The following is a 27889-nucleotide window of genomic DNA, read 5'->3' on the forward strand; positions in this document are numbered from 1 at the left end:
CCAAAATTACACATGCGCGTGTGTCATATACAGCCGTATTGGAGCCACGGTGCATGTGTATCTACACACGTGCGTACATACTTACACACACGTGCAGGCTCACCCATAGGGCTCTCCGTGGACTCGGCACCGCGCGGCCCTCACCCCGGTCGATTTCAGGACGTCTCCCCGGCGTCCCCGCGGCGGCGGCGGTCACGCCCCTCCGACCCCAGCCGTCCCTCATCTTGGCCTCTGGGGAACACTAACCCGCTTTCCGTCGCCGCTGCCCACCCGCTCTGAGCACCGCCCACAAACGGAACTCTACGCCATCGGGCCCTTGGCGGCCAGCCGTGTGTGTTCACGTAGCGTCATGTCCTCCAGGTCCGTCCGCCGTGAAGAATATTCCGCCACACCAGCCCCGTGCGTAACCTCCCCTTGGCGTCTGTCCCTCTGTCGGTCGGTGGGCACGGGAGGGGTTCCCGCGCGGGGGCATCGTGAACAATGCCCGGCATGACGTCGGGGAGGTCATGTGAGCACCGGGCCCCGGGCCTCCGGGGACTAGGCCTGAGAGTGGACTTCCAGGACTGCGCGCCGTTCTGCTGTTCGAGCTCTGAGAGGCCTCCGCGTTGCTTAGCAACAAGGCCCCCGCGTAAATCCGGCCAGAATCCCCACTTTATGAGGGATCCCACTTCTACCTGCATCCTCCATACCTGTAATCGCCTTTGCTTGCTCGTCCATCTGACTGCTTTTGAGGGGGTAATTCAGTGTGACTTCGATTAGTATCTCTCTCATGGTCCCAAACATAAAACATCCTTTTTAATACCCACTAAAGATGGACATTAAAATGTTGGTCCATTTTAATTGGATTGTCTTTTATTAATGAGCTTTCAGACTTCTCTATATTCTGCATACAGGTGTCATATCAAGTATATGATTTGACCGTCTTTTATTTCATTACGGCGATTGTCTTTTCATTTCCCCGATAGCGTCTTTCACAATACTACGGATTTTAGCCTTGATCATGTTTAATTAATCTACTTTTATTTTGCTGCATGTGTTTTAATGTAACATCTCATAATACTGCTTTATTTTGGTATCAGGAAGATTTATACCTACGTTTTCTTCTTCTTTTGTTTTGTTTTGTTTTGTGGTCAGCCATGGGGCTTGAACTCGGCCTGGGCGCCGTCCCTGAGCCATTTTGCTCAAGGCTCTACCTCTTTGAGCCAGAGCTCCACTTCCGGTTTCTAAGTGGCTAATCGGAGATGAGAGTCTCATGGGGACTGTCCTGCCTGGGCTGGCTTCGAACCGCCATCCTCAGATCCCAGCCTCCTGAGTAGCCAGGGTCACAGGCCTGGGCCACCAGGGCCCGGCTATCATTTTTGTGAGAATTTTAGTTTGGGTTCTTATATTTAAGAGCTGGTTTTTGTACATGCAAGTCTGAGTTGTGTGTGCGCGTGTGCACGTGTGTGTGTGCGCGCGCGCGCGTGTGTGTGTGTGTGTGTGTGTGTGTGTGTGCAGCCAGTTCTGCTCTGCGCTCTCTTCCGGTGCCCGAGCCCCGCCGTTCAGAGCAAGGCGGCGCGGCAGCAAGCCCTGAGCTCGCTCCTCTCCCGGGGCTGCCTGGCTCCCCACAGCCCTCGGTGGCCAGGGCAGGTCTAGGTGGGACTGTCATGGGGCGGGGGGGGGGGAGGGGGGGAGGATGGGCCTCGGGGAAGCACGGCCACCACCCTCAGGGTCCATCACTGGGGTGACCGCAGCACTCCAGAGAGTCCTCAGGACAGGGGAGTGTGATGAGAAGCCTGACGCTCCCCCACCCCGCCCCGCCCCCTCCTGCCCCGGCCCCTCCCCTGCCCCAGCCCCCATCCTGCCCCGGCCCCCCTCCTGCTCCTGCCCCCCTCCTGCCCCGGCCTCTCCCCTGCCCCGGCCCCTCCCCTGCCCCGGCCCCCCTCCTGCCCCGGCCCCTCCCCTGCCCCGGCCCCTCCCCTGCCCCGGCCCCCCTCCTGCCCCGGCCCTCCTCCTGCCCTGGCCTCTCACCTGCCCCGGACCCCCTCCTGCTCCGGCCCCCCTCCTGCCCTGGCCTCTCCCCTGCTCCAGCCCCCCTCCTGCCCTGGCCCTCCTCCTGCCCTGGCCTCTCCCCTACCCTGGCCTCTCCCCTGCCCCGGCCCCCCTCCTGCCCCGGCCCCCCTCCTGCCCCGGCCCCTCCCCTGCTCCGGCCCCCCTCCTGCCCCGGCCCCCCTCCTGCCCCGGCCCCCTCCTGCCCCGGCCCCCCTCCTGCTCCGGCCCCCCTCCTGCCCTGACCTCTCCCCTGCCCCGGCCCCTCCCCTGCCCCGGCCCCCCTCCTGGATCCACTGCTGACCTTCTCCCCCCTTCACGGGGCCCTTGCTGCCCATGGACCTCAGCCCCCCGCTCTGGAGCATCCGGAACGGTGAGCTCGGCCTCTTTTCTTCCCGTCCAGAGTCAGGTGCGGTTATAGCAATGGGCCGGGATGTTACCTGGTGACGGCCATGCTGGTCTGTTCACGGTAAGTGAGTGACCCTGCCATCCTGCAGGGCGTGAGCACTGAGAACGCGGTGCAGGGGCGCGCGGGGCCTCTCTGGACCCCCCGCTCGATTCCTCCATGGGAGGGGAGCCTGGAGCGTGTGGCAGGGAGGGGAAGGAGCGACTCCTCCGGGCGCACGCGGCCCGCCACGGCCAGCCAGGAAGGGCTCACCACCACCGCGCCTTCCCTCGCGCAAAGCCCAGCTCCACTGCCGTCCAAGCCAGGGCCTCCATCGGCCCTGACACCCTCGTGCTAAGATGAGGGGGAGCCCGGGAGCCCAGAGGACACGCTAACCTAGACACGGAGGGACCAGATCCGCCCCGCCAAAGAGGGAGACAGGGAAACGAGTGCGATCGTAACAAAGGCAGAGAGAAACAAACCAGAGGGACCGGCCGGCCGGCCTGTGAACGGAAACCTGATATTACTGAGGGGCAACGCAATCACGGGGGGCCCCGAGGCCCCACAGGGTCGAGTCCCAGCTCTGACCCCCGCCCCCAGCCTCCGGAAGCAAGATGGCGTGGTGAGCCTGGACCGTCAGGGGCCCCCGCGCCGGCTGGAAAGCAAACGAGCCCCTTTCGGCAGCGACACGCAGCCCCCCGGCTTGGCGTAAATCCCACCGTCTTCATACACCGCGCCCGGTACGCGATCAATAGCGGCCACCCGCGCGGCCAGGCGGAGGCGGCGGTCGGTGGAGAACAAATGAATTATTCCGTCACTGTTGCCGGAGTGGGGGCGCATGTGCAAGAATCAAATCGAACCCGAGCCCCGGCGGCCCGCTGCAGGGCGCGGGGGGGGGGGAGGGGGAGGGCGCCCCGAGTGCCCGGCGACGGCTCCCGAAGCGCACCCCTCCCTCCTCCGCGGGCCCCCGGCCTGCCAGGCTGCCTGGCGGGCGCACGGCGCGACCGACGCCTGGGCCTTCAGCACCTCCACGCAGGCCGCGTCGGGAAGCCGCCACACTCGCTTATATAGAGAAGTGAAGCCACGCACCGCAGCGTAAGCTAGTGCCCTGGGTCCCCGGGCACCCACGGTCCCGCGGCGACCTCCACGGAGCAGGTGACAGTGGGGGGAGACTGTGGGGTGTGGGCTCAACTCCAGAAGCAACCGACACCCGAGGCCCCTCAGCGCCAGGGCAGGACTGCCCCTGCTGTGGACGGCACCTCCAGTGTGCACGTGCATGTGAGCGCACACGCACGCGCACGCGCACACGCATCAGATTCCACCGAGGGAGGAGGACCCTCTGCGGCACAAAGAAAGTTGACAATTGCTTTCTAAAGAAAACACAAGAGTGGACATCGGGGACCTTGAGGCAGAAAGAGATTTCCTAACACGCAGACACACACGAATGCACGGACAATAAAACCAGAGAGCCTGGTTCATCGGAAGATGGCCTCCAGGCGAGCCGCGGCTCGGGAAGGAGAGGCCTCCCGCCCGGGGCTCACCGCGTCCCCTGCGAAGCCGGACCGGCGGGCTCGCCGCAAGGCCATGGGGGCGTGCAAGGCTGCGTGCACCGGGAGACGGGACACGGGACACGGGCTCGCCGCAAGGCCATGGGGGTGTGCAAGGCTGCGTGCACCGGGAGACGGGACACGGGACACGGGCTCGCCGCAAGGCCATGGGGGTGTGCAAGGCTGCGTGCACCGGGAGACGGGACACGGGACACGGGCTCACCGCACAACCACGGGGGCGTGCAAGGCTGCGTGCACCGGGCACCGGGACACGGGACACGGGCTCACCGCACAACCACGGGGGCGTGCAAGGCTGCATGCACCGGGCACCGGGACACGGGACACGGGCTCGCCGCACGGCCACGGGGGCGTGCAAGGCTGTGTGCACCGGGAGATGGGACACGGACACGGGGGTGGAAGACGGGGCTGCGGGGAGACTCAGAGTCCCTGAGACGGAAAGAGAGAGGCGGGGACGCCTGTAGGGGAGGGGGGGTCATTAGGGAGGAGCAGAGGGAGGTCGAGACCGTCCAGGACGAGGCAGGAACAAGGTGAAGGAAATTCACTGAACGGGCAGGGGAGGGGAGAAATGAAGTCCAGTGGGGGGGGGCGGGGAGGGGGCGTTCAGAAAGGAGAGAAGCCCAGGAATGGAGGGGAAGGAGGTGGCAGAAGACCTGGAAAAGGAAGGGAAGGAGACACAGGAAGTCCTGAGGACCAAAGAGAGGCGATGGAGGACGTCCTGGAGAAGGAGAGAAGGAAACGCAGGAACTCCTAGAGAAGGAGATGGAGGAAGGCCTGGAGAAGGAAGGGAACAAGATGGAGGAAGAAGGGAGGGAGATGGAGGAAGAAGGGAGGGAGATGGAGGAAGAAGGGAGGGAGATGGAAGAAGAAGGGAGGGAGATGGAGGAAGGGAGGGAGATGGAGGAAGAAGGGAGGGAGATGGAGGAAGGGAGGGAGATGGAGGAAGAAGGGAGGGAGATGAAGAAGGGAGGGAGATGGAGGAAGAAGGGAGGGAGATGAAGAAGGGAGGGAGATGAAGAAGGGAGGGAGATGGAGGAAGAAGGGAGGGAGATGAAGAAGGGAGGGAGATGGAGGAAGAAGGGAGGGAGATGGAGGAAGGATGCCACACAGGGAGCCCGAGAAAGTGCTGGGCTGTCCCGCAGGCCCTCCATCCCCTCCCCACCCCGAGGACAGGAGCCTCCCTCCCCTCCAGGACAGCTGTCACAATCACAGTTCACCCTGGAGGCCCAGGGCCTGGGGCTGACTCTGCCCCCCCCCCGGCCCTTCAGAGTCGGAGGCGTCCTCCATACTCTGCTCTGAGCGGAGCCCGCGCCTCCCCTGAGGCCCTGCACCCACCTCCCTGCGCGTGGACAGAGGCCCCGCGCCCCGGGGCTGGCCCGAGGCCAGGGGCCGGCAGCAGCACCATGTGCGGTGAGCCGGGGGCCGCGGCCTCTTTGGAGAAGACAAGTCGTTCGCTTCCCGCAGATGTGGGGGTTGGAAATGCCAGCCAAGTCCTGTTCCACAGATGCAAGTGGAAGCACAGAGATCAAATGAATCAGCTCACGGTTTAGAAATTGGCTCACGTTTTGTGTTTTGTTGTGTTTTTTTTTAATTAAAATGATTAGCAAGTCACACCGGCCTGTTCACAAAAGGTGAAGGGCAGAGTGGCGTGCGGCCTTCTTGAGCAAGCCGCACCTGAAGGCCTGAGCTCTCAGGAGGTGGCTGGGGCGCAGGCAGAGCTGTCAGCGTGTGCACACCGGGCTGCGCCCAGTCCCTCCTCCCTGCGGCGCTCACACCCTGGGCTCGGGAACCTCCCGCACCTGCCGCACACACACCCTTTCCTTCTCCTTCCCCTTCTCCAACGAGCGCTCCCCAGGGGGAACCCCACTTCCCAGCGCCCAGTTGATTCTGAAGCGCCAGGCTCCTGTTTTCTAAAGAAGGACGCAGAGAAACTCTGCAGGCTCCACCACAGAGCCGTGGAGAGCTGCAGCTCGGCCTGCGGGGCTGGGGGAGACCTCCCCCCCCTTCCCCCCACCCCAGGGAGGGGGGGCCCCGGCCTCCCCACACAACCCCTCTGTCACCTGGACGTCAGGTCGGGCAGCGCGGAGCCCCGCCGAGAGAGGTGAGGAGGCGGAGGTGCTTCTGGGGAGCCCCGAAGAGGGCGGGCGAGAGGGGGCTGGGGTCCCCTCCGAGCCCGCGGGGCCACCCGCCACCCACCACCGCGCCGGAGAAGCAGGCTTCCCTCCCTCTCAACAGTCAGCTGCCAGTGGGGCCCGGGGTGCAGGGGCCACAGCAGGGTCAGAGCCCCCTGCCGGGGGGGAGGACAGAGCGTCCGGGGACAGCAGGGCCCACGCTGAGCCCTGCGGTGGTGGGGGAGGAGCCGCCGTCCCGCGGGGGTCCCGGGCTGGGTGGGCGGCTCGACAGTTCACAAGGGGTCCGCTGCGGAGGGCATGCCGTGCCGTTGGGGGGGGGGGGGCTGCAGGTCACCGCGCCACAGTGGAGAGGCGCCTCGATCCCGCTGGCCCACGGAAGCCCTCCCTCCGCGGCCTTGACCCCTGGAAGAGGACGGAGCTGGGGGTCCCGGAGGTCCCCGAGGGCCTCCGCCCCTGGTCCACCCACTCCCCCCCGCACCTGCAGGAACCAGGACCCCTCCGGCTCCCCCGTCGCGTGCACGGGGCGTGTCAGGGGCCCCTGGGGGCACCGCCGTGCGTGTCCCTGGGGCAGGTCCCCACCGTGGCGCCCCGTACGGGGCGGAGGGGCGGCCCCCAGTGAGGACGGGGCGAGCTCCGGCGCCCCCCACTGTGCAGCTCCCGCCGTCCCACGGGGGGCGACGGATGGCCCGCCCGCGCCCAGGACGCGCTCCTCCGCGCTGAGCCATGCCACACCGTCGTGGAACACGGGGGCTCTTCGTCCCCCCAATTAGGAAGCGCGGCAGACATCATTCGATTCATCGGCCCGGCGGCGGCTCCCGGCCCCGGAACCCTCCCTGGACGTCTTCATCATCCTGCACGGTGACGGACGGGCGGACGGACGGAGTGAGGACCACGCGAAGGCCGATCCTCCGGCCGGGGGCCCAGGAGGCCGGGCAGCCAGGAGCCGCCGGCGGCGCCCAGCCCTGCGCGGCCCTGGAGGAGCGGGCGGGGCCGGGCCGGGCGAGGGAATCGCCGGACACGCGCCCTCCACGGAGCCTCCCCGCCGGCCCCGCCCCGGCACAGCGGGGGCTCGCCGGGCCCCAGGAAGGATGCACAGACCGGCGGGGAGCGCGGCGGGGCGCCCGGCCGCGGGTTCTCTGAGTGGCGTCCACAGCGGTGCGGCGCCAGGTCCCCGGCCACCCGCAAAGCTGGCCCGGCCCGGGACGACGCGGGCCCTAGAAGATCCCCAAGGGGACGGCGGCCAGCGCGGGGCCGCCGAGGCAGAGCTCAGAGCCGGGGCTCTGGGGAGGCGGACGCCGTTCCTCCAGCCTCCCGCCCCGCTGGACCGCGCCACGAGGACGCGACTTGGGTGATCAGGGCAAAGTGCCCCAGGCAGAGTCGTCCAGGATGGCTGACGTCCGCAGAGGAGCCCAGGGCTCGCGGGCACACAGAGAAGGTGGCCACGTGAAGACGGGGGGCAGAGGACACGCGGGACGAGGCAGGACCCCCCCCAGCCTCCAGAGGGGACGTGGTCCTCCCCCCAGCCTCCAGAGGGACGTGGTCCTCCCCCCCAGCCTCCAGAGGGACGTGGTACTCCCCCCCAGCCTCCAGAGGGACGTGGTACTCCCCCCCAGCCTCCAGAGGGGACGTGGTCCTCCCCCCCCAGCCTCCAGAGGGGACGTGGTCCTCCCCCCCCAGCCTCCAGAGGGGACGTGGTCCTCCCCCCCAGCCTCCAGAGGGGACGTGGTCCTCCCCCCCCCAGTCTCCAGAGGGGACGTGGTCCTCCCCCCCAGCCTCCAGAGGAGATGTGGTCCTCCCCCCAGCCTCCAGAGGGACGTGGTCCTGCCCCTCCCCCCCAGCCTCCACAGGGACGTGGTCCTCCCCCCCCAGCCTCCACAGGGACGTGGTCCTGCCCCTCCCCCCTAGCCTCCAGAGGGGACGTGGTCCTCCCCCCCAGCCTCCACAGGGACATGGTCCTCCCCCCCCCAGCCTCCAGAGGGGACGTGGTCCTCCCCCCCAGCCTCCAGAGGGGACGTGGTCCTCCCCCCCAGCCTCCAGAGGGGACGTGGTCCTCCCCCCCAGCCTCCACAGGGACGTGGTCCTCCCCCCCCCAGCCTCCAGAGGAGACGTGGTCCTCCCCCCCCCAGCCTCCAGACAGGACATGGTCCTCCCCCCCCCAGCCTCCAGAGGGGGACATGGTCCTCCCCCCCAGCCTCCAGAGGGGATGTGGTCCTCCCCCCCCAGCCTCCAGAGGGGATGTGGTCCTCTCCCCCCAGCCTCCAGAGGGGATGTGGTCCTCCCCCCCCCAGCCTCCAGACAGGACATGGTCCTCCCCCCCCCAGCCTCCAGAGGGGACGTGGTCCTCCCCCCCCAGCCTCCAGAGGGGATGTGGTCCTCCCCCCCCAGCCTCCAGAGGGGATGTGGTCCTCTCCCCCCAGCCTCCAGAGGGGATGTGGTCCTCCCCCCCCCAGCCTCCAGACAGGACATGGTCCTCCCCCCCCAGCCTCCAGAGGGGACATGGTCCTCCCCCCCCAGCCTCCAGAGGGGATGTGGTCCTCCCCCCCCAGCCTCCAGAGGGGATGTGGTCCTCTCCCCCCAGCCTCCAGAGGGGATGTGGTCCTCCCCCCCCCAGCCTCCAGACAGGACATGGTCCTCCCCCCCCAGCCTCCAGAGGGGACATGGTCCTCCCCCCCCAGCCTCCAGAGGGGACATGGTCCTCCCCCCCCCCAGCCTCCAGACAGGACATGGTCCTCCCCCCCCAGCCTCCAGAGGGGACATGGTCCTCCCCCCCAGCCTCCAGAGGGGACGTGGTCCTGCCCCCTCCCACCCCCGCCTCCAGAGGGACGTGGTCCTCCCCCCCCCAGCCTCCAGAGGGGACGTGGTCCTGGGATGCCGATGCCTCCAGCTCCGGCCTCGGCCTTCATGCCGCTGGTTTCTGCCTGGAGAAGGGGAGCAGCCCAGGCCCGTGCTGGGGGCAACGGGCATGACCCTGCCACCGCCCTGGCCGCTGAGGGAAGGGAGGGGTCTGGGCCGACCGAGGCTGGGACCGGCCGTCTTTTCTCTACACGGAGCCGGTGAGCGAGCGGGTGCAGGGATCTGCCGACGGCCAAGGCCCGGGACCTGGACGGGGCCGGGCTGGGCGGGGGCCACACGGGCTGGGCGCGGCCCCTGTGAGCGGGCGGGCCTGGAGGACGGGCAGCGTCCATGGGGAGGGACCGGGCAGGGGCGCGGCGCTCTGCCCTCGGCTCCCCTGCAGCCGTAACGCCGGTGTTTGCGGGAACGATGCTTTCTCTCTAATTGCAGTAGGCTGATTTGAAAGCTTTGCAGCGATGGAGAAATGGTTTTCTTTTCCTCCAAGAGCACAGTGGATGTCTTCCTAGCACTGCCTCCTCGTGTTCAGTGAGAAGGAGCCTGGGGAGACCTCCTGCCCCCCCTTCCCCGCCCAGCCACCCCCGGGGCGGAGAGAGGGTCTGCACCTGGGCCGGCCTTCCTCCCCCCTCTCGGCTGACTTACTGTAAATCTGCTGGCCATCCCTCGTGAGGACACTGATAACGGGAAGGGGCGCCTCAAGGTCATCTGCCTGGGTCCTTTCCTGCTTTGGACACTGGTTCCCTCCCTCCTCCCTTTCCCCCAGGCATTTTCCAGAAAGAGAGGAGAGGAGCCGGGCCAGGCGAGCTCCTAAAGGGTGAGGGGACAAGCCCTCGGGAAACCTGGGCTGGCTCCCGCGGCCAGGTACTTGCCACACTTAGGAGGATTTTTAGAATAGAGGAATCAGTTCTGTGGACCAAAGCTCAAAGGAGAGACAAAAGTGTAGAAAGATGAGATCATTTTTTTTTTAAGTCGCCAGATGCTGGTGGCTCACGCCTGTCATCCTAGCTACTCAGGAGGCTGAGATCTGAGGATCGCAGTTCAAAGCCAGCCCGGGCAGGAAAGTCCATGAGACTCTTATCTCCAATTAACCACCAAGAAGCCAGAAGTGTAGCTATGGCTCAAGTGGTAGAACCTGAGCAAAAAACTAAGGACAGTGCCCAGACCCCGAGTTCAAACCCCAGTACCCCTGGGGAGAAAAAAACAACTGACCGCAAAATATTTAACTAGAAAAATACTGCTGTCACTCACAAACAATTTTCAGAGGTAAAACAATAAAAAGGTAAACCAAAGGGATGTTTATTTCATTAAAATATTGGTAAAGAGATGCTAATAATGTTGCCGGATTTTTAAAGATAAAGATTTCTTCTGACAGCCAGAGGACAATCGAATCGCACACAAGGACAGCAGTCAGAGCCAGGACCGGGAAGATTAATGGCAAATCCTCCAAAAGGAAATTGCAGCCCAACATTCTCAGAGCCAGGCGTTCCGTCTTTCAACTATACAGGCGAAAAGAAAAAGCAGGCTAAACCCTCACAATCCAGAGAACATCTTAGATGGGCCCTTCCTGAAGAAACTACCGGAGAATGGTCTTCGCCCAGCAAGAAAGGACCGGCCCCTGGTAAGCACGCTGCCCGTCACGCCGGGAGCACAGCCCGTCTGGTATCCCAGGTAAGGGAAAGAGCACCGGGGTTACCCGTGGGAAGCAAGCGACTGAGGGTCAGGAAGACAGGCGGCCTGGGAGACGGTGTCACTGCACAGACTTCCTTCCACATGACCGTCAGTGGATATGAGCATTTTTGCACCAACTCATAGGTAGGTATGTCAGCATCGGCAGATACAAAAGTATCTTCGTAGATGCGTACATAGTTACATGGAGGTATGAGTCAAATCGGAGATTATTTAATAGGCAAATCGCCCCAAAGAATTTAGGGGTCGGCGCTTGCACTAAAAAATATAGCCAAATAAAACTTCCATAAAGGGGAAGCCGAGGCGTACTGTTGTCTGCTGGTTCATCTTGAGAGAGCCATCGAGAACTGAAAGGAGTACACAGAGTTATAAGATAACTACCAAAGCACCCAGCCCTTCCAAATGATACCAACGAGCGCATGAAGCAAAGGTGCAGAGTCCACGAGCGAAGGATGCCCTTCAAGTGCAATCACCAGAAGGCAGCACGGTAATCACAGGACTGACCTCAGACAAAACGACAGCTCCATGCAAGCTGAACATCACTCGGGAAGGAAAAGCCAGCAACGGGGCATTTCCCAGAGAGAAGCCGGAACCGAAGCAAGCAGAGAGGATGAAGATGAAAGCACGGGAGGCCGGTGTGAAATGCGGGGCGGCCGTCAGTACCCGCCAGGCTCCACGGGGGGACAAAAAGCCATCTGCAAAGTGAAAAACACCACTTTAATGACAGAAAAACTGCAATCGACCAAGAAGTTTAGCAATTACAGATACCAGTGCAGCAGAATGCGGGGAAATGAGCCCTGGGAAAGCAAGGAGGAGCCCAGACCCTGAGCGGGACGTTCGGGACAGAGCAAAGCAGAGCAGGAGGAAACACAAACGCTCAAGAACAGGGCTTGGGCCACGGGCCGCAAGGGCGTCTGGGAAACCCCGGAAGCGCAGGGGGCGATCTCCAGCGTTCACAACCTCCGCGGCACCTGCAACCCAAGCCCGGAAGCCGTAAAAGGAAATAAGTTTGACTATGTGAGAGACAGAAAACTGGAGAGAAGACTCACAAATTGTGCCAGAAAGTGAAATGCTTTTCTGGAAAACAGTGAGGTTATTTTGGATCAATAAGACCAATAGGATAGCAGAAAACGGTCAAAAGGACAAGAGCCCAGTTTGCAAAAGAAGAGATTCTTTAACGTGTAAGAAATGTGGAAATGATGTGCACACGCACACACACACATGCACACACACACACACACTTCTGAGATTGAGCATGGCAGGAAATGCTATTTCCACCTAAGACTGGCGGCGACCAAAGTGCTGGGCCGAGCTTCACCGTGAGGAGACGCAGCCGGGGCTCTCACCAGCCAACAGAGACAGAGGGTAAAGGTCAGGAGCCCGGGGCCCGCCAGGGGGCTCCCCACCATGTGAGTGGAGTGGGGGCCCCCTCGGCCTCCCTGAGAGCTCCAGAGGTGCACCCCCATCCTGGACAGGAGCCCAGGCCGGGGCACCGCCAGGGGCAGCAGCTCTGTCTCTGGGGGTCCGAACTGTCGCACCAGCAGCCGTCCCTGGCGGAAACTCGCTGACGAAGGATTTGGGAGAAGGCAGTGTCTGGGCTCTGCCGGTTACAATACGGAGGGCTACACCCAGAGGGACCCCAGTAAGACGACAGGAGCAGACAACAATCCAGAAAAGCATATGGTGATTGGCGCGGCCCCGGTGGTGACAGCGCCCGTCGAAGTGGTCCCACCCAGGAACGGCACCGCCAGGGACTGGCCCACGGAGCGTGAGCATGTGCAGAGTGACACACGCGGCCGAATGCGGCTCACGGTGCCGTGCGGGAAATCAGAGGACCAGGCCCGCTGACGTGGGCAGGGCTGCCTTCCCGGGACCCCCCAGGCTCCCAAAGCACGCGGCCGATGACATCGAGGAAAACGCACTCACAGCGGGGTGAGCTGACACGTGTGAGCAAGGCACACATCTGTGGACGCAGCCAGGGTGTCATGCCGACAGGCTCTGGCAGGAAACACCCAGCCTGTACTGGAATACGGGTCTCCAGCCGAACTGAAGTCTATTGTGCTTCCACGTTTCACACCGGAAACCATCAGTGGCCAAGACCAACGTAACAAAAACAGCCCAGTGTCAACGAGCCCCCACGCGCGTGCGATCGCGTCCTCAGGTTCACAGAAGTGCGAGTTCTGTGGCCTCTGGGGAGGAGAGGGTGGGGTGGGGCGAGTCGGGGGGGCTGCTCTGAATCAGGGTCTCCCCTAGTCACCAAGAAGTAATGCTTGCTTTCATCAGTGGGGTTTCACAGTGGTGTGGATTGGTATAGACAGGGAGAGGGTGGTAATGGTGGTGGCCACGGTGAAAAAGGTGACGGAGAAGGGGGTGAGGGAGGTGGTCGTGAGGTTCACCAAAAGGAAACCCGCCACATGGTTCAGGCAGAAAAGGGTTCGGGGGGAGGCGGGGGAACAGCAGGCCCACACAAGATGGAGGGGGGCAGAGACAGAGGGGAAGGAGGAAGAGCACAAAGGACAGAGGGACTTGTGGCCGAGGCGGATTATATGTAGGAAAGGCGGGGGGCCAGAGCACAGCCGATGAAGATGTGATGTCAGAGCATGGAGGGAGGTGTGACCAGCGCCGTCCAAGATGTCACCTCAGCGAATGAGAAGCCACCTCAGAGCCTGGGGCCCTTTGCTGACTCACCGTCAGGTGATTGACAGTCAGGTGGTCAGTGGTTTCCTGCAGGTGACAGGAAGCGGGGAGGGACCGTTCCCCCGGGCAGACCCAGCAGTGATGATAAAGCAGGTGGCGATGATGGTGATGGTGATGTGTTAAGGGTAGTGGAGATGAAGATGGTGAAAAGTGATCATAATTGATGTGGAAATGATGGTGGTGCTGATGATGTTACTGAAGATAATGAGGATGGAAGTAATGGAGGAGAGGATGGAGGTGATAAAGGAGGAGAGGACAGAGATGATGAAGAAAAGGCTGATGGGAGCGTTGATGGTGACGAAGAGGGGAGTGATGGAGATTATAAAGAAGGAAGCGGTGGACAAGTTGATGGTAAAGCTAAGGAGATAAAAATGATGGAGATGAGGCGGTACAGATGGAGATGATGGTGGTGGCGGTAATAAAGGAGATAATGACAGGTGCTGGTGCGCACGCCTGTCATCCCAGCTACTCAGGAGATTGAGCTCTGAAGATCACGGTTCACAGCCAGCCCGGGCAAGGAAATCCATGAGACTCTTATCTCCAATTCACCACCAGAAAACCAGAAGTGGGGCTGTGGCTCAAGTGGTAGAGCACCTGCCTTGAGCTGAAGAGGTCAGGGACAGTGCCCAGGCCCAGAGTTCAAGCCCATGACCGACACAAAAGTGGGGGTGGGTGATGATGACAAAGGTGATGGAAATGGTGGAGATGGGAATGATGGGGTGGAGATGTCAGAGACGATGATGGTGGTGGTAGTGATAAAGGTGATGCAGACAGCGGGGATGGAAGAGACAGAGATGGGTAGAACAGTGAAGGTGCGGGCGATAGAGGCGGTGCTGATGAAGGGGATGGGGGGTGGCGGTGGGGATGGGGGAGGTGACGACAGTGGTGGGTTCTCACAGTGCTTTGACCTCACACCGTGGGGCTGACTAAGTGGTCTCCCGCGGCTGTTGTTCCTACTTTGGTGATGGATCTTAAGGTCCACAGACCAGGCATCGCGGGGGGAAGACAGTTGTCAGGCAGAGAGAACAGGGACAAGGCCACATCCTGGGGGCCGCCTCCATCCTTGGTGGTGTGAGTGTCCTGCAGGTGCTGAGCCCTTCCTCACGGACAATAACACACGCAAGCACGCGCGCGTGCGCACACACACACACACACACACACACACACACACACACACACACACACATACACACAGCAGAGAAGCTGCTGGTAGCACCAGAAGCAGAGGAGGCAGCATCAGGCTGGCCCTATACCAAGCCCTTTAGACAAATCAACAAGAAGGACCACCTGCCATCCTCCTTCCACCCCCACCCCATAGTCCCTGAGGGAGCTCTGAAGAGGGCAGCCGCATGCCAAGCAAGCAAGCACATCACACAGCTTTGCAAGAGGAGGAGGAGGAAGGAGAGGAGGGCGGAAGAGGAGGAAGGAGGAAGAGGAGGAGAAGGAGGGGAAGGAGGAAGAGGAGGGGGAAGGAGGAGGAGGAGGGGAGGAAGAGGAAGGACGAGGAGGAGGAGGGGAGGAAGAGGAGGAAGGAGGAAGAGGAGGACAAGGAGGGAAAGGGGGAAGAAGGAGGAGGAAGAGGAAGGAGGAGGAGGAGGGGAGGAAGAGGAGGAAGAGGGGGAGGAGAAAGGAGGAGGAAGAAGAGGAGAAGGAGAAGGAAGAACAACAGAAGAAGAAATGAGAAAAGGAAAGAAAGAAAGAGAGAAAAGGCAGAGGGAGGGAGGGAGGGAGGGAGGGAGGGAGGGAGGGAGCCGTGGTCCCAGGTAGCTCCCCTTTAGAATGTTGAGAAATGAGCCTTGGTCCCGGCAAGCACTGGGGCAGCGGATGCGGCCATGGCGGATGCACGGTGGGGGGGGGCAGACTTGAGGACTCAAAAGCCCAAGACTTGGGGTGGGAGGCGCTGGCACTGCTCGCTCATGGTGCCTGTAAGAACAACCCGAAACAGCCTACACGAGTGCAAATCGCCCACGTGCACCCGCTTCCCGTGCAAAGTCACTGCCCATTTTCACTGTAAGGAGCTCAGCGCGAGGTCGCGTCCAGTCCTAGGTGAACAAGGTACCGAGCCCTGCCTCCTGTGCCCACACCTGTGGGGCACACCTGTGGGACACACCTGTGGGGCACACCCGTGGGACACACCTGTGGGGCACACCCGTGGGACACACCTGCGGAGCACACCTGTGGGGCACACCTGTGGGGCACACCCGTGGGGCACACCTGTGGGACACACCTGTGGGGCACACCCGTGGGACACACCTGCAGAGCACACCCGTGGGGCACACCCGTGGGGCACGCCTGCAGAGCACAGCTGTGGGGCACACCTGCGCAGCACACCTGTGGGGCAGAGCTGGGCGCCATGCCCGCGGAGATGCCCGTGCGGCCCGGGGATGCGGCGGTTCACCTTAGGCCGGGCTGAGCCGCCATTTGCCCACCCCGCCTCTGGGTGGAGCAATTCACACCAGGAATGTTCCAGCATCTCCCCAGGCCAGTGCCGCCACCCCACTATGGTGCTGGAAAGCAGGGGTTCCTGTCGCCCAGGCCCCGCGTCCTTCCCAGCCCCATTCGGATGACGCAGAGGAGATTTCCACGCCCGGGCGGAGCCTGGCTCCCGGGTGGCCGTCCCCGCGGGCCCCATACGCTTCCAGCCTGGCTTCCGATGGTTCTGATTTATCTCAAAATCTGCAGCACGGGCTGCAGAAAAGAAGCTTGACGGCACAACCTGAAGAAAGACGGCGCCATTGAGGAGAAGGCCCGCCAGCCAGCCCGCAGCGGCCGGTGATGCGCCCTCCCGGGTGACGCTCCGAGGAGATCCAGGAAAGGGCGAGCGCGGCGTCCACGCCAGCGCGTCCAGGTGCCCCTTTCCTCTGGGGGCCAACTCACGCGCCACCCATTGTCAAGCCGGGGCCACGGGGTAGACCGTCAGCGTGCGGTGGCCCCATCTCCTCCCAGCCTCGGGCTCCGGGGCCGGGCACTGGGCCTGCAGCTCCCTGCGTCCCGGTCCACTTTCCCCAGCGATCGCGTGATGCCCCGGGCTGAGTCGTCGATGAGGACATTTCTCTCTCACAGTTCCAGAGGCCGACAAGTCCGAGAGGGAGGGTGGAACCTGGCCAGTCCATGTTGCTCCTGGCCTCCCGGGGAGAGCATCACATGGACAGCGAGAGGAAGGATGGAGCAAGGCGAGCCAGGAGGCAGGACCGCCTTCTACAACACCCCCCGAAGTGGCTCCCACCCAATTCCACCCACTTCTGCCACCGTGGCCTAAGTCCCCTGGAAAGAGGACAGGCAGCCCCGTGGCCTACCGTCTCTTCAAGGCTCCGCCTCCTGGTTCCATGGTGCTGCCACCACGTTCCAGTGTGGACTGGGGGTCTGTTCAAACCATAGCACCCACTCCACCAGGAAGCAAAGCCGCTTCCACACCCTCGGCTCCGGGTTGGGCGGACGACTTGCTCAGTACCAAAGAATGCAGCAGGAATGACAAGTGGGCCGCACACAGTGGTAGAAATGACCGGTGTGCCCGGTCTGAGGTGCCACCTCGGGAAGCAATGCTTACTCTTGCAAGCATTCTTCCTAGCGCTGGGTGAACAGTCCAGAGCCTTTGACTTCCCAGGAGCTCCGAGCAGCAGCTCTCCCCCAGGTCTCCAGCCTTCCAGCTTGTTCCATCGGTGCAGGACTCAAATGTTCCACAGTCACATGAGCCAACTCCCAACTTCATAAAACTCTCTCACTCTCTCTCTCCTCTCTCCCTCCCTTGTCTTCCTTCTTCTCTCACTCCCTCCTTCCTTTATTCCCTCCTCTCTCCTGCTCTACACACACACATACACACACAGAGTTCTGTGTTATGTATGTGTTTGCACACAGAGCTATGTGTGTATGCGTGCTCATAGGTACATGTATATTTGCACACACACCCACTCCATCCAGGACCTCTGCCTGGCACTGGGCCCAGACATAGAAATAACAGTGTCGGTTGGAATGCTGTGGCTAGTTCTGGAAAATCCCCAAGAAACTCTTATTCCTCAAAGACAATGAAAACATGACAGTTTTACACTTCATATGACAATTTTTATTTTAAAATCTTACCTTGAAAAAAAAATCTCCATTGTCAGGCTGAATGTCAGATTTAGTAAAAATTTGATAGTATCTTCCCCTGAGATATCTCTTTTAAACAAATCAATAAATCATTTCTTATGGCTTTAACACAGATTAACCAACTAAATAAGTCAAATCGGGGTTTGCTTAGCTCCTTGGAAAGGAGAGTTCCTCCACAGTGAAGTTTAACTAAACAGACATGAAAAGACCATTGGGAAGAGGCCTTTACTGGGCCTGTTTCAACACCACAGAGTCAACACAGAAGGATATTTCACTGTGCTTGAAAAGTGAGCCAAACAGCCTACTTGTGTAGCCAGAAAGGGGTGTCCAGGGTGTCCATGCAAATGAAGGACCGTGTCAGCACCAATCACAGCACAGCACCTCATGCAAATGAAGGACTGTGTCAGCATCAATCACAGCACAGCGTCTCATGCAAATGAAGGACCATGTCAGCACCAATCACAGTACAGCTCCTCATGCAAATGAAGGACTGTGTCAGCACCAATCACAGCACAGTACCTCATGCAAATGAAGGATCATGTCAGCACCAATCACAGTACAGCTCCTCATGCAAATGAAGGACTGTGTCAGCACCAATCACAGCACAGCTCCTCATGCAAATGAAGGACCGTGTCAGCACCAATCACAGTACAGCTCCTCATGCAAATGAAGGACCGTGTCAGCACCAATCACAGTACAGCTCCTCATGCAAATGAAGGACTGTGTCAGCACCAATCACAGCACAGCTCCTCATGCAAATGAAGGACCGTGTCAGCACCAATCACAGCCTGGGTGAAAATGGCTCCAGGGTTATATGGCATTCACCAAGGCTATGAGGGCAACAAGGCTGGGGGCCTGCTGTGTGCTGGTCAGTGTCTTCAGGAGCCAAAGTTGTGCCAGGGCAGGTGTGGCTGCCGTGTGGGGACCTCGAGGGGTCCATGAAGTGAGCAAAGCAGCTGATGCTGGCCTGACAGCCATCTTCTGGCTGCCTGACCCCCAATGGTTCAGCCAAGCAGGCTGAGGCACCACGGAAGGGACCCACAGCAGTCAACTAGGGAGTCAGCCAGCGTGTCCGCAGTCCCAGCAGCTTCTCTGAAGGGTAAGCTTGCTGGACGATGGCAATGTCAAGCGTCCACCTTGCCCCTGACAGCCGTAGCGTAGAACTACCCTCACTGCCACTCTGCTGAATCACCTCCCTCCCCGTCACCATGCACAACCACACCCTGTAGTGTGGGAAGAGAGCCTGAGACCAGGGCCACATCGGATGCCGACATCCCTGACACACACAGGCCCTGTAAGGCCTTGAACCCCCTCAGTCACAATAGCCTTGCCCTCCACCCCTCCTCCCTCTTATCACCTTCCATCTGCCCGCCTGGCCTCACTGCTTCTGCCTAAAGTGTAAGGGAACTCTAGCTATGAGGCGGGCACCATTTCCCCTCCAGACGTGGCTTTCCTCCCAAACAAAGCCTGTTGGACTGTTGGATTTGCTCTTTCTGCGCTTATTCTTTTCTTGCATAAGTAAGTGTTTAAAGGATGCTTACAAGGAAGATGTATCACTAATACTAAAATTATTAAAGTAAGCAAGGCATCAGCGGCTCATTTGACCCTCCTTGCTGTTCGGGAGGATGAGGTCAGGAAAGTTTCTGGGCTCAAAGCCCGCTTGAGTATCTAGATTGGGAGCTTCTTCCCAGTCAGCAGCTAGACTCCTCGTGGCCCCGCCTGTCATCCGAGCTATGACGGAGGCTCAGAGTGGGGCGATCGTGGTTCTAGGCAGATCCGTCGGGAAAATGCCTAAGAACGCATCCCCATAAAGTGGTGCTGGCTGTGGTGGTGCAAACGTGTGATCCCAACCATGGCAGGGACTTCAAAATAGGAAGATCATAGTCCAGGCAGGAAGAGACCATAGCTCAGAAATAAGCAGTAATCAGAAAAGGCTGGAGGCGTAGCTCAGTGGCAGAGCACCTGCCTAGCAACTTCAAGGGCCTGGATTCAAACAACAGTAACATAAAAGAGAAGGAGGAGATTTAGCCGTATTGAACAGTGCTCGACAGCGCTCTCTCCCAGCCCAGGGCCTGGAGACAGGGGAGCTCCTCTGAACTGAGGCTCACCAGCAGAACGTCAAAGACAGATTCTGGGGTTGTGTGGCCAGGGCTCTGACCAGAGATATGGGGTGGTGGACCAAGACACCTGATCATTCTAGTGAGGCCTCTCAGATGAGAACAGAGAGCAAGGAGACATTACCCCCATTCCTCCTCCTCCCCTTCCTCGCCTCTCCCTCCTCCTCCCACTGCTCTTTCTCCCCCTCCTGCTCCTCTCCCCTCCCCTTCTCCTCTCCTCTTTCTCCCCCCACTCTCCTTCCCCTCTATCTGAACTATGAAGAACACCCAGGGCCGGCGTTTGGATAAAGTCTTGGCCAGAGTGCCCTCCCCTTTCACCTGGAGTCCCCCCCTCAGGCTGAAGAGGAGCCGAGGGGGCACAAAATACCTGAGCTCAGGAAGGAAATTATAATAACCTGGTCTCCAGTGTATTTGGAAGAGAACAAGAATTTACTCACCTTAATCCAGGGATGTCCAGGAATAACAAGACACACAGAAAACCCACAACTAGGCCCTGCACTGTGGAAGCGCAAAGCGGTAAACGCCGAACAGAAGGAGCCCGGCCTAGCCCAGCCCGCAGCCGTGAGAAGGTCACCTTCCAGGTGCAACTGAGTCCTGCCGCGGTGCAAACAGGACTTGGGTCACCTTGGGGACCAACTGACACTACTGAGACCTAGTGAGGACGCAGTGGCCGGAACGCGAGGGGGCCCCATTCCAGCGGGCAGGAACGGCCAGTGTCTTCCCAGAGCTCCCTTTGTGCCCGCCAGCATCCACACGACCATGCCACATAGGCCATCCCCCCATCTCAGGAGCTCAGTACCACAGCCCCTTTGGACTTCCGCCGGGCCTCTGGACTTCCGCCAGGCCTCTGGACTTCCGCCGGGCCTCTGGACTTCCGCCGGGCCTCTGGACTTCCGCTGGGCCTCTCTGGACTTCCGCTGGGCCTCTGGACTTCCGCCGGGCCTCTCTGGACTTCCGCCGGACCTCTGGACTTCCCCCAGGCCTCTGGACTTCCGCCGGGCCCACGGCACCGGGAAGCCTTTCGCCCACAGCAGTGCCCACAGGCCCACCAACCCCACTCTCCTGCAGACTCCCGCCTTGCTCTGGTTTCCTGTGGCTGTCACAGTCTGCGTCAACAGGTTTTGCCCACAATATTGTTTAATTAGTTTAGCTTATTCTTATTACAAAGGTGATGTACAGAGGGATTACAAGTGCTTGGGTCAGTAACGAGTACACTTCCTTCAGTACAGTGTCTTCCATTCCCTCACTCAGTCCCAGACCCTCCCTCCCACCTCATCTCATTCATCACTTTTCTCAGGGTCCAGTGAGCTCCACTGCTGCATTTTTTCACCCTCTTTCCTCAAGTTCTGTACCCTCCCTCCTCCACCCTCCTGAAGATATGAACATGAATACATCATACATAAAGAAAAGGAGACAGAATCATGAAAAAATAAGAGAGAGAACTCTTGTTTCCATACCATGTAGTCCATTTATTTATATAGGCAGATTATAGATAGATAGGATAGATAGATAGATAGATAGATAGATAGATAGATAGATAGATAGATAGATAGACAGACAGTCAGGCAGACAGATCGATAGAGATAGAGATTACATAGGCATTGTACTGTTGTGTTTCTCTCCTAAGACTATCCTCTCTGGTCTCACTGTGTGTGAGTATCTAGAATCCTGTATAATTTATCATACCCCACTGCATTTTAGATCTAATTTTTGCATATCAGAAAGCACATGCGCCGTTTGTCTCTCTGATCTTGGCTTACCTCACTTAACATGATTTGTTCTAGTTCCATCCATTTTCCTGCAAATGAGATTATTTTATTCTTTCTAATGGCTGTGTACAATGCCATTGTATATAGGTACCACGTTTTTGGATCCACTCATCTATTGTGGGGCATCTGAGTTGCTTCCACAGCTTGGCTACTGTGCATGAACGCGGATGTGCAGGTGTCTTTACAGTATCCTGGCTCGTGATGTTCAGGGTCGATGCCCAGGAGTGGCATGGCTGGGCCCTAGGAAGGTCTGTGTTGCGTTTCTTCAGGATCCTCCAGACTGCTTTCTGGGCTGTTGTGCTGGTTTACATTCCCCCCAGCAGTGCAGTGGGATTCTTTCTTCCCCTCACCCCCACCCGCGTTCGTTGTTGTTTGAATTCACCGTGTTGTCCAATCTAGCTGGGGTGAGAGGGAATCTCAGGGCCGTTTTGATGTGCGTTTTCTTTATGGCCAGGGATGTCGAGTATTTCCTCGTGTGTTTCTTCATCATCCGTACCTCCTCTTCTGAGGAGCTTGGAGTGAAGTTTTCCACTGACGTTCGGGGGAGCCCGGCTCTGAGGCCCACATGGCCTGCACTCTGGGGTCATGATGACCTCGACCCCCGAGTCTCGGTCACTGCAGGGAGGGGGGGTGTCAAGAAAAGAGGAGGCGTGCAGGGCGGTGGGGAGACGGCCAGTGGTGGGGTGTGTACCTCACAGACCCCATAGGTGAAGATGCAGAGCCACAGGTGGACGTCTGAAGAAACAACAGCTGGAAATGATCTAGCTTGGGCCAAAACCATCAACCCACAGCTGCAAGCGTCTCCACAAAGCCCAATCAAGACACACACAAAGAAAAGCTCACTTCAGCACCTCCTCATCAGACCCATGAAGAGAGAAAGAAAAACAATTTTGCTTCACCACAGAGACTTCCTGGCTAGGCTGGATGGAGAGCCTGGTGTGGAATTCGCAGTCCCACTGGACAAACAAAAGGCTGTCCAACACCTACACCAGGCAATCGCTTGCATCCCAACACCTGAACCAGCCAATCGCTTCCATCCCAACACCTACACACCAGCCAATCGCTTCCATCCCAACACCTGAACCAGCCAATCGCTTCCATCCCAACACCTGAACCAGCCAATCGCTTCCATCCCAACACCTGAACCGGCCAATCGCTTCCATCCCAACACCTGAACCGGCCAATCGCTTCATCCCAACACCTACACCGGCCAATCGCTTCCATCCCAACACCTGAACCGGCCAATTGCTTCCATCCCAACACCGCTTCCATCCCAACACCTGAAAACAGCCAATCGCTTCCATCCCAACACCTGAAACAGCCAATCGCTTCCATCCCAACACCTACACACCAGCCAATCGCTTCCATCCTAACACCTGAAACAGCCAATCGCTTCCATCCAACACCTGAACCAGCCAATCGCTTCCATCCCAACACCTGAACCAGCCAATCGCTTCCATCCCAACACCTGAACCAGCCAATCGCTTCCATCCCAACACCTACACACCAGCCAATCGCTTCCATCCCAACACCTACACACCAGCCAATCGCTTCCATCCCAACACCTACACACCAGCCAATCGCTTCCATCCCAACACCTGAACCAGCCAATCGCTTCCATCCCAACACCTGAACCAGCCAATCGCTTCTATCCCAACACCTGAACCGGCCAATTGCTTCCATCCCAACACCTGAAACAGCCAATCGCTTCCATCCCAACACCTGAAACCAGCCAAATGCTTCCATCCCAACACCTACACACCAGCCAATCGCTTCCATCCTAACACCTGAAACAGCCAATCGCTTGCATCCCAACACCTACCCCAGCCAATCGCTTCCATCCCAACACCTACACCGGCCAGTCACCTCCAACCAATCGCTTCCATTCTGACACCGGAAACAGACAATGCTCCATAGGCTGGGCAAAGGACATCAGGAGACAGGACAGGCGGAGCTGATGGTCAGGTGTGGAGGGCTGGCTTCTTGGGGTGTCCGGGGCTGTGATGGTGGAGAGGTGGGAGGGGCCTGCTTGCTGCTCAGGCTCCTCACAGGGAACACTCCAGAAAACACTGCCTTGAAGGAAGTATGGCTCTTTCTCTTCGTTTTCTGTCTTTCTTTCCTTGCTCCCCGTTTCGTTCTTGTTAGTGACGTGCATAACTGTGTCTCACTCTGTGTTCAAGGTAGCCTTGGTCCTCCTACTTGTGCTGCTGAATGACAGCTGCACAGCGCCACACTGAGCTCTTGGCTGAGATGAGGTCTCTGGAACTTTTGAGGCCTTGGCTGACCTCACGTTACGACCCCTTGACCCATTTCCCGAGAGGCTAGCACCACAGACAGGGGCCCCTCGCACCCTGGCTTTGGTGGGAGTTCCACCCAATGCTTCATGGGAAGCCAAACTTAAGCAAGTCCTTCTAAAGAAGAGAGGGGGGTGGGAAATGAATATTTCCCAAGCCATTCTATAAAGCTGTTATTCTTCTGATACTAAAACCCAGCCAAGGATAGGATAGGACCGAGAAAGAACACATAGAAGGCAAGGAAAAGAGAAGAAAATTCGTTTAGGTCAATACTAACAATGCCAGCTAAAGACACAGGGGTGGGAGCTGAGGAATGACCTTTCCTTTTAACTTTTCAAGTTTCCTTTAAAAATTGGATTTTCACGGTGAAACGCGCGCATGGGGCTGTAGCTTGTAGTTAGGAGGCTAGGAGGCCCGTGGAGCAGCCAATGCAGAGGGAACCGGGACGGGGGGTGGGGGGTGGGGGGGTGGGAGGGGCACCCACTTCCACGTGACAGGCGAAGACCGCGAGGCTGCCACTGCAAGGGGGGGGGTCCCACTGTGTACCCCCGGCAACCACCAAACAGGAGGAAACAATTGCCAGTGGGGTAAATAAGTGGAAACATAACAAGGAACCAACTCAAAGGAAAACAAGATGGAAGGGGACAGGAAAAACAAGTAGCCAAGGACTAGATGTGTTGCTAACTATAAGAAATTATTGCGAATTTAATGTCCTTATTATTGTTGCTAATGTGACGTGACTGTTCAACGATAGTCATCATAGCTGAACTCGGAGCGGGTTCGGCGGAGGACAGCCCTCTTGGGTTGCTGTTTGCTTGCTGGCGTGTGGGCGGGGCTGAGATCCAACGCAGGACTTGGCCTGTGCCCAGCCAGCGCCCCGCCACCGCACCGCATCCCAGACTTGATTACAATCTTCTCTAAACATGAAGCCCTGGTTTGTTTTTTTTTTAAATTTAATTAAAGTAATAGACTGTAGATGCCATGCAAAGCACTAAGCGTAGAAGTATGAATATTAGCAGGGACGAAAAGAGACCATTCAACATGATAAATGGGTGCACTCATTAAAAAAGCACAGTAGTCTTCAATGAGAACTTATCTACCAACAGAACTTCAAAAGTCATAAAGCAAAAGGCCACGGACCATGGACCAAAAGCGGTAATAGACAAAAGCATCGCTGCGGTGAGAGTCTCTGAGCCCCTTCTTAGGGAAATGCCCAGAACACGGGGAGAGACATCAGTGCCGGTGAAGATTCGAACAGCTTGTCCACCAACAGGACTCAGAACAAAACCCTGCACCCAAGGGCACCAAAACCTAATTGCTCACACACACCAGACTTTCACCAAGACAGACCATGTGCTCGGGGGAGAAGCTTCGATATGTTTTAAAGAAATGAAATTATATTAAAACGTATATTTCACAAAACCAGAATTAAATTGGAAATCGTTTTTTTAAAAAAAAAACAAAACACTTGGTGCTAGGCGTTATGCTCTCAGCTGTGATCTAGCTACCCGGGAGGCCGAGGTCTAAGGATGGTTTGGAGTCATCCTGGGCAAGAAGGTTCACCAGCCTCTTATCTCCAATTAATCACCAAAAAGCAGAAAGAAGGGCTGTGGATTACGGCTTGGAGTGCCAGCCTTGAACAAAAAAAGCTCAGAGGCAGGCCCCAGACCCTGAGTTCAAGTCCCAAGATGCACATATATGCACGTGTGCACCACACACACACGCACACACACATGCATACGCACACACATGCACACACATGTACACACACATGCACACGCATAGTACTTTTTCCTATGATTCTTTAGTCTCTCAAATACATGGAAATGGAATGATTTACACAGAAATAGTTCATCAAACGATGAAGAAACCTCCAAGGAAGGAAATTTGAAAACATATTATGCAGAATAAAAAATAAAACAAAGACAAAGATCAAAGTTTGTGGGATGTAGATATTTCATATGTGGAGAAAGTTTAAAGCCTTTAAATATTTATATTAGAAAATTAAAAAGGTTCAAACTTTACTTTTCACTTTAAGACAGTAGAGAAGAGAGAATATTAAATGGAAAGTCATTTGAAAGAAGGAAATAATAAAGTTAATGGCAGCAATCAATAAAGAAGGGGGAAAAATGAGAACTGGAGAAAAGCCAGTGAACCCATATGTGGGTCTTAGAAATAATCCACTGAGTTTCGGCATCCAGCTTGGCTGGTGGAGATTCTAAACCAGGAAACGCAAGCCAGCCAGTCGGGGACGGAAGGGGGACACACCGCAAACCCCGTGGCCAGGGAAAGAACAGTGGGAGAATTTTTTTAGCTTTATGCCAATATTTTCCAACTTTGACAAAATGGACAAATCCTTAAACATTCCAATGATGAAAAACTGAGAGGGCTGGGAATGTGGCCTAGTGGTAGAGTGCTTGTCTAGCACGCATGAAGCCCTGGGTTCGATTCCTCAGCACCACATACCCAGAAAAAGCCAGAAGTGGCGCTGTGGCTCAAGTGGCAGAGTGCTGGCCTTGAGCAAAAAGAAGCCAGGGACAGTGCTCAGGCCCTGAGTCCAAGGCCCAGGACTGGCAAAAATAAATAAGCTGAGATATGTAACCTTCTAAAAAAGAAATTGAAAGATCTAAAGAGTCCTACAATTCTTAAATTCATAAAGAAAAATTTCTCACAAAGATAACTCCAGGTCCAGGGAGCTTCGTGGGGAAATTGTATTACATTATCAGCAAAAGGCAAAACCAATTCTGCACGTTACTTCAGAAAATGAGGGAAGAAGGAGTAATTCCCAATTCGTTTATAAAGCCATCACTAACTACCACTAAAGCTAATGGATAAAATGTATCATAAAGTTAATAAAAGTAATAAATATGATTAACCTCCTTTAAATATCACACAGCACCACATATATACATATAATATTATGTATTTGTCTATCAGTTCAAACTACATCTAATTTTTTTAAAAAAAAAACAAAGACTATAAGAAAAGTACTAATCAACATTCCCCTGCCCACAGATGCAAAAAAATCTTAACAAGTAAAATTTATCAGTATAGTTAAGCTGGTTGGTCTTCCAGAAATGCCTGTGTGTGTGTGTGTGTGTGTGTGTGTGTGTGTGTGTGTGTGTGTCTGTGTTACTGGGATTCAACGAGGGCTTCATGTTTGCTATGAGCCTCTGAATACCTCACTATGTGTGAAGACATTTTCATTGTGAGATTGACTCTTGCTACCTTTGCCAACCTGGTTCCGGAGTCACCATCATCCTCTCTTCATCTCCAGAGGAACCGGATCGCCAGAATGCACCACCACATCCAGCCACGTGGAGGGAGGGCAGGCAGCAGACCCCCACGCATGCACACGCGCGCGCACACACACACACACACACGCAGTGGCAAGCACAGAACAACACGAGGAATTCACAGTCATCACCACCCGAGTGAGGGAATCCAGCCAGACCTAGACAGCTCCACCGACGGTGCATTCCAAAAGAAAACCCAACTGATCTCTGGAGAGGGAGGCGTGCAGGAGGAATTCTGGTAAAAGAAAATCGTCTGTATCGTGATCGTCAGTGGTTCTGATCTGATACACTTGCAAACTTCCATCTGACAGTAAACCCCGCATGCGTGCATTGCTAGGGGCTCAGGAGGCCTTAGCAAAATGGTTTTATGAGTAAAGGAAAGATCCGGCCAGCCACCTCACCAAAGAAGACGCACCATGGCCACGGAGCCATGGAAAGAGGCTGGGGACCGCGAGGCCTCGGAGAGGGCAGTGCGTGGCATCCACAGGCCCCGAGCCAGGCAGGTAACCACCGCCCCCAGGAGGCCACGAAGGAAGGGGGCCTCCAGCCCTGGCTGCCGGGGGGGGGGGGCAGGGAAGAGGACGCACCCCGCCTACAAACTCACACTTCCTTACAAAGAAAGCAGTGCTCCACCCTGCAAAGCAGAGCCCCACTTCCAGAAATGTGCCAAGAAAATGATGGCAGGCATCCCTCCACGGAAGGGCATGTGCTAGCTCAGCCGGCCCTGCGCTTCTCAAACCAGCAAATCTCATCTCCAGAGGCCCAAACTCGCACCCAGCCACCTCAACAAGGACGGGACAATGTCCCCTGATTGAGACCCCCTGGCTTGAGGGCAGGCCACGTCCAAGGTCATCACCTCCCTGTAGCAAACTATCACTCACTGAGAAAAGCTCAAGAAAACAGATGTGCAATAGCTTCTGGAAATATGAGGAAGAAATTCACCTAACAAAACGTGAAAGGCTTTGCTCTTCTCTAGGAAACTAT

This window comes from Perognathus longimembris, chromosome 1 (genome assembly GCF_023159225.1).
Source record: "Perognathus longimembris pacificus isolate PPM17 chromosome 1, ASM2315922v1, whole genome shotgun sequence".
NCBI lineage: Eukaryota > Metazoa > Chordata > Mammalia > Rodentia > Heteromyidae > Perognathus > Perognathus longimembris.